Here is a 9,735-nt window from a genome sequence, read left to right as displayed (position 1 = left end):
GCAATCAAAAGAAAGAGATGTAAGATTTTCGTGCGCATCATTATGCGCATGCGCACATTTTCGATTGACTAAAGTTTAGTACATTTTATAAACAGAATATTAAATTTCGTATACACATACATTAAATTCCATAAACGTATACATTAACATACTTTTCGCTTTTATGTTGAAATGTCATGTAAATGAACATTAAATTTCATGCACACCACATTAAATTTTATCAAAACGTTTATGAGTATGTAGGTATATTAAATTTCATGGAAAATTTATTAAATTTTACAAACAGAATATTAAATTTTGTGCACATGTACATTAAATTCCACATATGTACATTGATTTACTTTCATCTTTGTGTTGTAATGTCATATACATTAAATTTTATAAAAAAGTGCAATGAGTTTTATGCATATGGACACAAAGATATGTTCCAGTTAGAGATACATTAAATTTCATGCGCAGTTTTATGAAAAAGTGCACTGAATTTCATGCATTTGTACACAAACATATGTTTAAGTTACAAATTCATTAAATTTGGTGTACTTTTTCGTATTAATGTGCATTAAATTTAATGTCATTTTTGACAGTGTAACTTCTCTTGACTTATTAACAATCGACGTCTTTAATTTTACGCGATGCAGCTAGTATTTCGTGTGTCTGCTTAGATGCGACTGATTTTTTGGCATCAAACTTGATACACCCGGTGCTAGTAACATATTTTTAAGTAATTTTTAAAGTAATTAAAACCAATTAAGCAAAAACAAAATTACTTTTTTGTTCTCGAATTCATTTTTGGATAACCTAGCATCCCACATAGACGAAAGCATCCTCCAGCACATATTGATTAAAGCTCGATAAGAGCGTCAAATAACGTGGATTCCGTTGTCGAAAGAAAAATCCCAGCACTCACTAATTAAAATTTAATCTTAGTCGTGGACCAATGCGGACTCTATCTTCTTTCAAGAACAGTACCCAGCACCCATTAATTAAAGAGCTTGATTAAAAGCGTCAATCAACGCGGACTCTGTTCTCGAAAGAAAACAGTCCCAGCACCCATTGACCCAGACATTCAAATGCAGTGAGTTTGTTGTCATGTTGCCAACAATGTTGCAGCAACCAAGTTCGATAAACTCGGGACAAGGTGAGACAGTATTTTGTCTGTAAGGTTGCACTCAAGTAATTTCCAATTCTATTAATAACAAATAAATAGCAACATTTCAACATTCAATTAAGTACTTGCAAAGTTGTTGCTATCAAGTTGCTATCATTTTTTTCAATAACAGTTCCAGCATCCATTGATCAAAGTTTAATCTTAGCCGTCAATCGATGCGGATCTTATTTTAAGAACAGTTTCAGCACCCAATGATTGAAACATGTTCAAGACTTCAATCAATGGGTACTAGAATTGCTCTTGAAAGAGGATAGATCATAGGATACATCTTTTTGTCTATCTAGGATGTTTGCTTACCTAAAGATGAACGTGAAAACAATAAAGATAATTTTGTTTCATAGTCTTAATTACTTTAAAAATTTGATAAAAAATGTTACTTTGTTACTATTAGGTGTGCAAATTAATTCCGTATTTTACATTTTATATCATAACTCTGTTTTAAAACTAAATATTTTTTCACCACTTTGTAGTTCGTACGTGTGTATCTCTAAGTGCTCAAAACCCAATATGCCTTGATGAAGAAGGCATTACGACCTCACGAAACAACTGTGAACACGGCGATCGACAAGTAGCATTTGAGACGGAGCACTCTTTTCGCATTTCAATTGAAAATTTCAATTAAAGACGATTGCTCCGCAAAAAATGCACCGAATTAATTTGCGCACCTAATACTTTAACGATTGAAAGATTACTTTGGTCGTTTTTATCATATTATAATGAACATAATTTTATCATAATCTTCTACATATTATATTTATAAATTTTATATCAGCTCAGAAAAATGTTTCTGATAGTGATTTATTTCAAACGATAATGATTATTTTGTAATTTATAATAGAAAAGGTGAGCAAAAATGACAAGTATTTTTGTGCATTATTTTAAGAATAATTTCTAATTATAACACAATATTTAATATCATAATATATAATTAACAATTTATTAAATTATCAAGAAGGGAATAATTATTGAATGATTACTTACATTAATGAAAAATACATGAGATATCTTGAATGAATTAATAGTACAACAGTACAACAAATTGTGATCACTAATAACAATATAAATTCAGACTGTCAAACTTGAGGACGGACATTATAACTGTCCTAGACTAACAATAAGTTTATATAGTAGCAGACTTTAAAATATTTAAAATCAATTTAAATATAATAAAAAATAAATTAATAAAAAATCATATAGAATGTACTCAAAGAATCATTTTTAATTAAAATTTAATCAAAACATTTCTTTCAAAAGTCAATTAGAAAGATTTTTTTACGTTACAAAAATTACTTGCTCTTAGTAAAATAATTAAGGATTAAAGTTTATTATCTTATATAATGTTACCTCAGCTAATTATATTATTATTTAAGTAAATATTACACAACAAATGTAAACATTTAGTTATGTATACAAGCATAAAATATCAACAATTTAAAAAAATATTTATTTTAAAATTTAAACTTATAAATATTTAATAATAAGATTTTAATATATTTTGGAGACAAATTTCATACAATATATTTAAAACTTTGAGACTAAAATTGTTATTTAAATAAACCATATAAAATAGATCATATTTAAATAGATATATGAAGAGATGTCTAAACTAAACTTTAAATATTTCTCTGAAGAAACAAAAAAAGTTTTGTCTGCAAAATCTGGATACAGTACTTAGCAACCAGAAAAATATAATGATACAGAAACAGAAAAGACAATAGAAGAAAAGAGAAAGTGCACTCCCTCTCGAAGGGTCAACATTTTCTTCTAGAACCGGTTTCTAGATTTAGGGCTGGTGAAAGCATCAACATTTGAAACTCGGAAACTTCAAAAAATCAAATTTATATAATTACACAGGCCTCCGTTTTTAGACTTCTTTACTGCTGTTTGAATAAACTTTATCATTTTCGATGTATTTTTGCGCGCTGATGAACACGAATCCGGCAAGCAAATTGTTCCATCACGTCAAATTTGTAAGAAAAGTCAGGTTAAAGTGTCAAAAATTAATTCGGCGAAAGAAAAACGTACGGCGTTAAAAAAAAATCTATTTTAAAAGTAACAGTTGACACTTTAACATATAACAGAGAGAGAGAGAGAGAGCAGGCGAAACTTCAACTCACAGGAAGGGTTACTCTTCCCGAGGCCATTGCAGGATCACCTTGCAGTAGCCTCTTCTGTTCGTGGATCGCGTGCCATGAGGACAGATGTCACCTCGCACCCGACCACACTTCGCTTAGACACCTATCTAAACTTGAGAAAAGTTGAAATAGGACAATTTCTTTTGTTGACACTTTAGTTATGCAATAAGAAACTATGTTAATGTATTATTTTATTATGTAAAACTTAAGCCAAAGATGCAAAGATTAAGAATTTATAGTAAAACTTAAAAGAAAATTAGTTTTTCATTATTTTTTATCTATAAAAAAAAGTTGATCCCACTCGGTCTAACATGGAGAATATGATGACAAAAAACTCCCTCCTTGCCGTTTGAATTCTAGTTGAGCTTTGAGCCAGTCAAGTCAACGTAGCGATCAATGTAGAGGACGTCTAATTTTCTCTTCTTCTCCTAATCCGAATCTTCTACCTCGATCATTCTCTCTTCACACAGCATAAGCGATTAAAATTTTGCACAAAGTTTTCCAGACCCAATGATGCGTTTAAAGGTTAAAAACAACTAAATAATTAATATAATTTATCTACTATTGGATGTAAATAAAATTGACTTTAACACATTGATTAATCAATGTATTAAAATCAATGTAATTCATAATAGTTTATCTCTTTTATTTTAGGAAATTATATTATTCCATAAGGTATTACTGTAGCAATAACAATTATGTTTTTACATCGGAACCCGGAAATCTGGCCAAATCCATTAAAGTTTGATCCAGATCGCTTCCTTCTGGAAAATTCTCGCAACAGGCAAAAATATGCTTTCATTCCATTCAGCAGTGGATAAAAAAGCTGTATTGGCCAGAAGTTCGCATTAATAGAACAAAAATTATATTAACTGCTGTTCTCAGAAAATAAAAAGTAAAGAGCGTAAAAACAATGGACACAATCAAGTGTTTCGATTAATCGTTATTTCAATATGAAGATAAGATTACCTTACAATATTACAATTGGGAATTTATTATGTTAATTAAAATTGAATCAAAAAAGTAACAAAGTATTTACCACAGAATTATTTTTTTTTAACAGATATTGTATGCACAGGACGAAGTAATACGAGTTGTTCAGCCTATAAAAGATATATTGAAACTGTGTTACATGCAGATTCTTTATTTATGTCCGATATAAATGATGCAGATTCCAAATAAGCTATTTAAATTGTATGACTTACTTATATTTCTAATACTAAAAAAATTATCACCTGCGATACTTCATAAGTTCATTTATTATTATAAATTTGTATATAAATTTTAAAGTTATTTTACTTACATTTATGCTATAAAAAGTTGATTATATTATAATAATAATTATAATCGGAATATATATTATAATAATAATTTCCAAAAGTTGATTATATTATAATAATAATAATAATCGGAACCCAGATTTCCGGGTTCCGATGTAAAAACATAATTGTTATTGCTACAGTAATACCTTATGGAATAATATAATTTCCTAAAATAAAAGAGATAAACTATTATGAATTGCATTGATTTTAATACATTGATTAATCAATGTGTTAAAGTCAATTTTATTTACATCCAATAGTAGATAAATTATATTAATTATTTAGTGGTTTTTAACCTTTAAACGCATCATTGGGTCTGGAAAACTTTGTGCAAAATTTTAATCGCTTATGCTGTGTGAAGAGAGAATGATCGAGGTAGAAGATTCGGATTAGGAGAAGAAGAGAAAATTAGACGTCCTCTACATTGATCGCTACGTTGACTTGACTGGCTCAAAGCTCAACTAGAATTCAAACGGCAAGGAGAGAGTTTTTTGTCATCATATTCTCCATGTTAGACCGAGTGGGATCAACTTTTTTTTATAGATAAAAAGTAATGAAAAACTAATTTTCTTTTAAGTTTTATTATAAATTCTTATACATTTACATTAACGCTAGAGTTAAAAAATTATGACTTAGAGACAGATCTAGGAAATGAGATACGCATTGGCGGAAGGTAGGAAGACAAAACCAGATTTAATAATAAGCATTTGGTCTAATTAGCTTTGTTTATCTTCATTTATATGCACTTGTTAATCATGCGTATAACACTTGGAAAATTTAATGCACAGCACTCGTAAGAGTATAATATTGACTCCAGTTAATGCAAAATGTATATTTTTCTCTGTACGTATTTATTATAGGCTTATTCAACGCGTTTTTACACCACACGAACGAATTCGGCAGAAAAAATGTGTTTGCCCCGCGAACCGAGATGTTATTGAGCTTACAGGTAGGGAAACCCATCATATCGAATATCACAGCAATCATGATCGCGGCCACGTGATGTATCACATGGTCGCATGCGGGCTGATAGTGTAGTAACGAGCGCCACTCCTTACTCGTGTCGAAAAGATGTACTGGACAAAATTCGCTTGGCGATGATGACGTACTTAAAAAAAAAAATGCCAAAATTGGACTTTGCATCACTATAAGTAGTAAGTCTAGGCCGGTTCTAATCCGAGAGCAATGAGGGGGGGTGAGGGGCGAGGGGGGAAATGTAGGCGCGGGGGGTACCTGCGGTACGTACCGCGGAGTGGATGATGATCCACGAGGTCTGACGTGGGAGGTGGGTGGTGACCCGCTGAACTGACCCGCGCGTGGGAGTCAGCCCGCGGTCCTACCGGAGGGGGGATGATACAGGGAGTGGGTGGTGATTCTCAAGATGCAGTGGGTAGTGTCACCCACTGATCTAGAAGTGGGATTGACAGGTGGGGGTTACCCGCGCGGCAGAGCGGTATGTAACTGTCGAGGATGATGTTGGGGAAAGAGAGGAATCCCATGGCTATGAACCAGCGCGCATTTTCCGCGGCGTTTTCCGCGGCGTTTTCCGCGGCGGTTTTCCGCGGCGTTTTCACGGCGGTTCTCCGCGGCGTATTTCGCGGGTCCTAACGCGGCCATTTGCGCGCAAGTTATTTTCGCGGGGTCCGCCGCCGCCGCCACCCGCGCGCAATTTTTGCGGGGTCCGCGCCGCCGCCGCCCGCGCCAGCGCGCGAAATCGGCGGACAGAGAAAAATAAAAAATCGTTCGAGAGATATAGAATATTATTCATTTAAATTATATTTGCTGATGCAGCTCTCAAGTATGGCCTTGCCATGTATTTTGACGGTGGCTCATCACAAAGGTATCGAATTACATCGAAGACGAAGCGTACGCCTTGACTGAATGCTCGCTGTTCTATTGTAATATACACATGTGCTTACTATTATATTATTATATTATAAATGTTTTCTATCTAATTTTTGTTATTCTTCCTGAATCTAATTGGAAGACAGTATTCCAATACGTATAACTTTTCAAGTCTCGTAATTTTCTAGCCTACCGTTCGAGAGATATAGAATATTCTTTATTCAAGTTATATTTGCTGATGCAGTTCTCAGGCATGGCCTTGACAATGCTCGATTCTTCCCCTGTGGAATGTTATCGTTCGCGTGACGCAATCACTGTCAAAGCTATTCTATAAGAGACTAAACGCAACTTGTAATACTAATATGCATTATGATATGGGAAAGGTTTATAACGAGATAAACTCTTTTTTTTATATTTCACATTTTTTTTTATTGAGTATGTAATACATCGTGTACAATCATTCTATTAATGCGTCGTATATAATAGTATCAATAGCGTAGGCTATTAATTCGCACTCAATTTGCGAACTTTTATCGTAAGATTTGCGCAATAATTCTGTCGCGTCTAGTTTGTTCATGGCAAAGTTTTGACGCAAAAATGTTACAAAATATTTAAATATCTTAATGGAACAATTATTTCATGCGATTCGAATGGTCACAAACTAAAACAGTTGACGTTTCTAAAAAAAAAACGTAAAAATATTCTCAGTAGGTCAATCAAATCTGTAAGTCATGTCGACGAGAAGGCGTGCAACAAAAGCGCTGCAAGTATCGCGCACTTGAATTGCCGATATTCAATTCAAGGATCTGTCGTATGAGGTTCAAACTGGATATCGCGGGACCACGAAGCAAATTCTGAAAGGTATCAATGGAACCTTCAAGGCTGCGGAACTGACGGCTATTATGGGACCGTCCGGTTCCGGGAAGTCCACGCTGCTGAACATTTTATCTGGATTTCAACAGGGAGATTTGAAAGGTACGGTTGAGTATATTAGCAGCGAGGGTAGGCAGAATTGGAACATGTACAAAAAGCACTTGTGCTACATTCAACAGATGGACAATTTGTACGGACTGTTCACCGTTCAGGAGAGCATGATAATGGTGACCTATTTGAAGCTCGGCCACCACGCGACGAAACAGTTCAGAGAGGCACTGATCGACAACATCTTGGAGACGCTGAAACTATCGATAGCAAAAGAAACAAAAGTCGAGCGACTTAGTGGAGGACAGAAGAAAAGGCTGAGCATTGCTTTAGAGCTGATTGACAATCCGCCGATAATGTTCCTGGACGAGCCAACCACTGGTCTGGACTCGTTGGCGTCCATACAATGCATCACCGCGTTGCAGACTCTGGCAAAGGGTGGCCGAACGGTGATCTGCACCATTCATCAGCCCAGCGCCGCGCTCTATCAACTTCAATTATATTTACCTGCTAGTCGATGGCCAATGCTTATACGCCGGCACGCCTGACAATACAGTGAACTATTTCGCCCAGCAAGGCCTTCAGTGTCCCCAGTATCACCATCCCGCGGATTACATGTTGGAGGTGGTCGGTCAGGAGTACGGAAATTATAATGATCATTTGGTTGCGGCGACCAAGAAATATTGCCAGAGAGAGGAGACGTCTCTAAAGATGCGTATATTTAGGAAAGCATCGTTCTATGACGAAAAAATAAAAATAGCGATGGCTCCACCCTCAGAAATCCCACTGCCCCACCAGTGGTTGGCTCGTCCAGGAACATTATTGGCGGATTGTCAATCAGCTCTAAAGCAATGCTCAGCTTTTTCTTCTGTCCTCCACTAAGTCGCTCGACTTTTGTTTCTTTTGCTATCGATAGTTTCAGCGTCTCCAAGATGTTGTCGATCAGTGCCTCTCTGAACTGTTTCGTCGCGTGGTGGCCGAGCTTCAAATAGGTCACCATCATCATGCTCTCCTGAACGGTGAACAGTCCGTACAAATTGTCCATCTGTTGAATGTAGCACAAGTGCTTTTTGTACATGTTCCAATTCTGCCTACCCTCGCTGCTAATATACTCAACCGTACCTTTCAAATCTCCCTGTTGAAATCCAGATAAAATGTTCAGCAGCGTGGACTTCCCGGAACCGGACGGTCCCATAATAGCCGTCAGTTCCGCAGCCTTGAAGGTTCCATTGATACCTTTCAGAATTTGCTTCGTGGTCCCGCGATATCCAGTTTGAACCTCATACGACAGATCCTTGAATTGAATATCGGCAATTCAAGTGCGCGATACTTGCAGCGCTTTTGTTGCACGCCTTCTCGTCGACATGACTTACAGATTTGATTGACCTACTGAGAATATTTTTACGTTTTTTTTTTAGAAACGTCAACTGTTTTAGTTTGTGACCATTCGAATCGCATGAAATAATTGTTCCATTAAGATATTTAAATATTTTGTAACATTTTTGCGTCAAAACTTTGCCATGAACAAACTAGACGCGACAGAATTATTGCGCAAATCTTACGATAAAAGTTCGCAAATTGAGTGCGAATTAATAGCCTACGCTATTGATACTATTATATACGACGCATTAATAGAATGATTGTACACGATGTATTACATACTCAATAAAAAAAAATGTGAAATATAAAAAAAAGAGTTTATCTCGTTATAAACCTTTCCCATATCATAATGCATATTAGTATTACAAGTTGCGTTTAGTCTCTTATAGAATAGCTTTGACAGTGATTGCGTCACGCGAACGATAACATTCCACAGGGGAAGAATCGAGCATTGTCAAGGCCATGCCTGAGAACTGCATCAGCAAATATAACTTGAATAAAGAATATTCTATATCTCTCGAACGGTAGGCTAGAAAATTACGAGACTTGAAAAGTTATACGTATTGGAATACTGTCTTCCAATTAGATTCAGGAAGAATAACAAAAATTAGATAGAAAACATTTATAATATAATAATATAATAGTAAGCACATGTGTATATTACAATAGAACAGCGAGCATTCAGTCAAGGCGTACGCTTCGTCTTCGATGTAATTCGATACCTTTGTGATGAGCCACCGTCAAAATACATGGCAAGGCCATACTTGAGAGCTGCATCAGCAAATATAATTTAAATGAATAATATTCTATATCTCTCGAACGATTTTTTATTTTTCTCTGTCCGCCGATTTCGCGCGCTGGCGCGGGCGGCGGCGGCGGCGGCGGACCCCGCAAAAATTGCGCGCGGGTGGCGGCGGCGACGGACCCCGCGAAAATAACTTGCGCGCAAATGGCCGCGTTAGGA

The 9,735-nt window shown here is 35.6% G+C and overlaps 1 pseudogene; it reads left to right on the top strand.

Moving 5' to 3' along the window:
* The first annotated feature begins 7,176 nt into the window (after nt 1-7,176).
* LOC113004046 lies at nt 7,177-8,507 on the top strand (annotated as a pseudogene).
* Nucleotides 8,508-9,735: the final 1,228 nt, after the last annotated feature.

This window comes from Solenopsis invicta, chromosome 7 (genome assembly GCF_016802725.1).
Source record: "Solenopsis invicta isolate M01_SB chromosome 7, UNIL_Sinv_3.0, whole genome shotgun sequence".
In the NCBI taxonomy this organism is placed as follows: Eukaryota; Metazoa; Arthropoda; class Insecta; order Hymenoptera; family Formicidae; genus Solenopsis; species Solenopsis invicta.
Note: the sequence above shows the minus strand (reverse complement) of the source record. Positions and strands in the feature narration are given on the sequence as shown.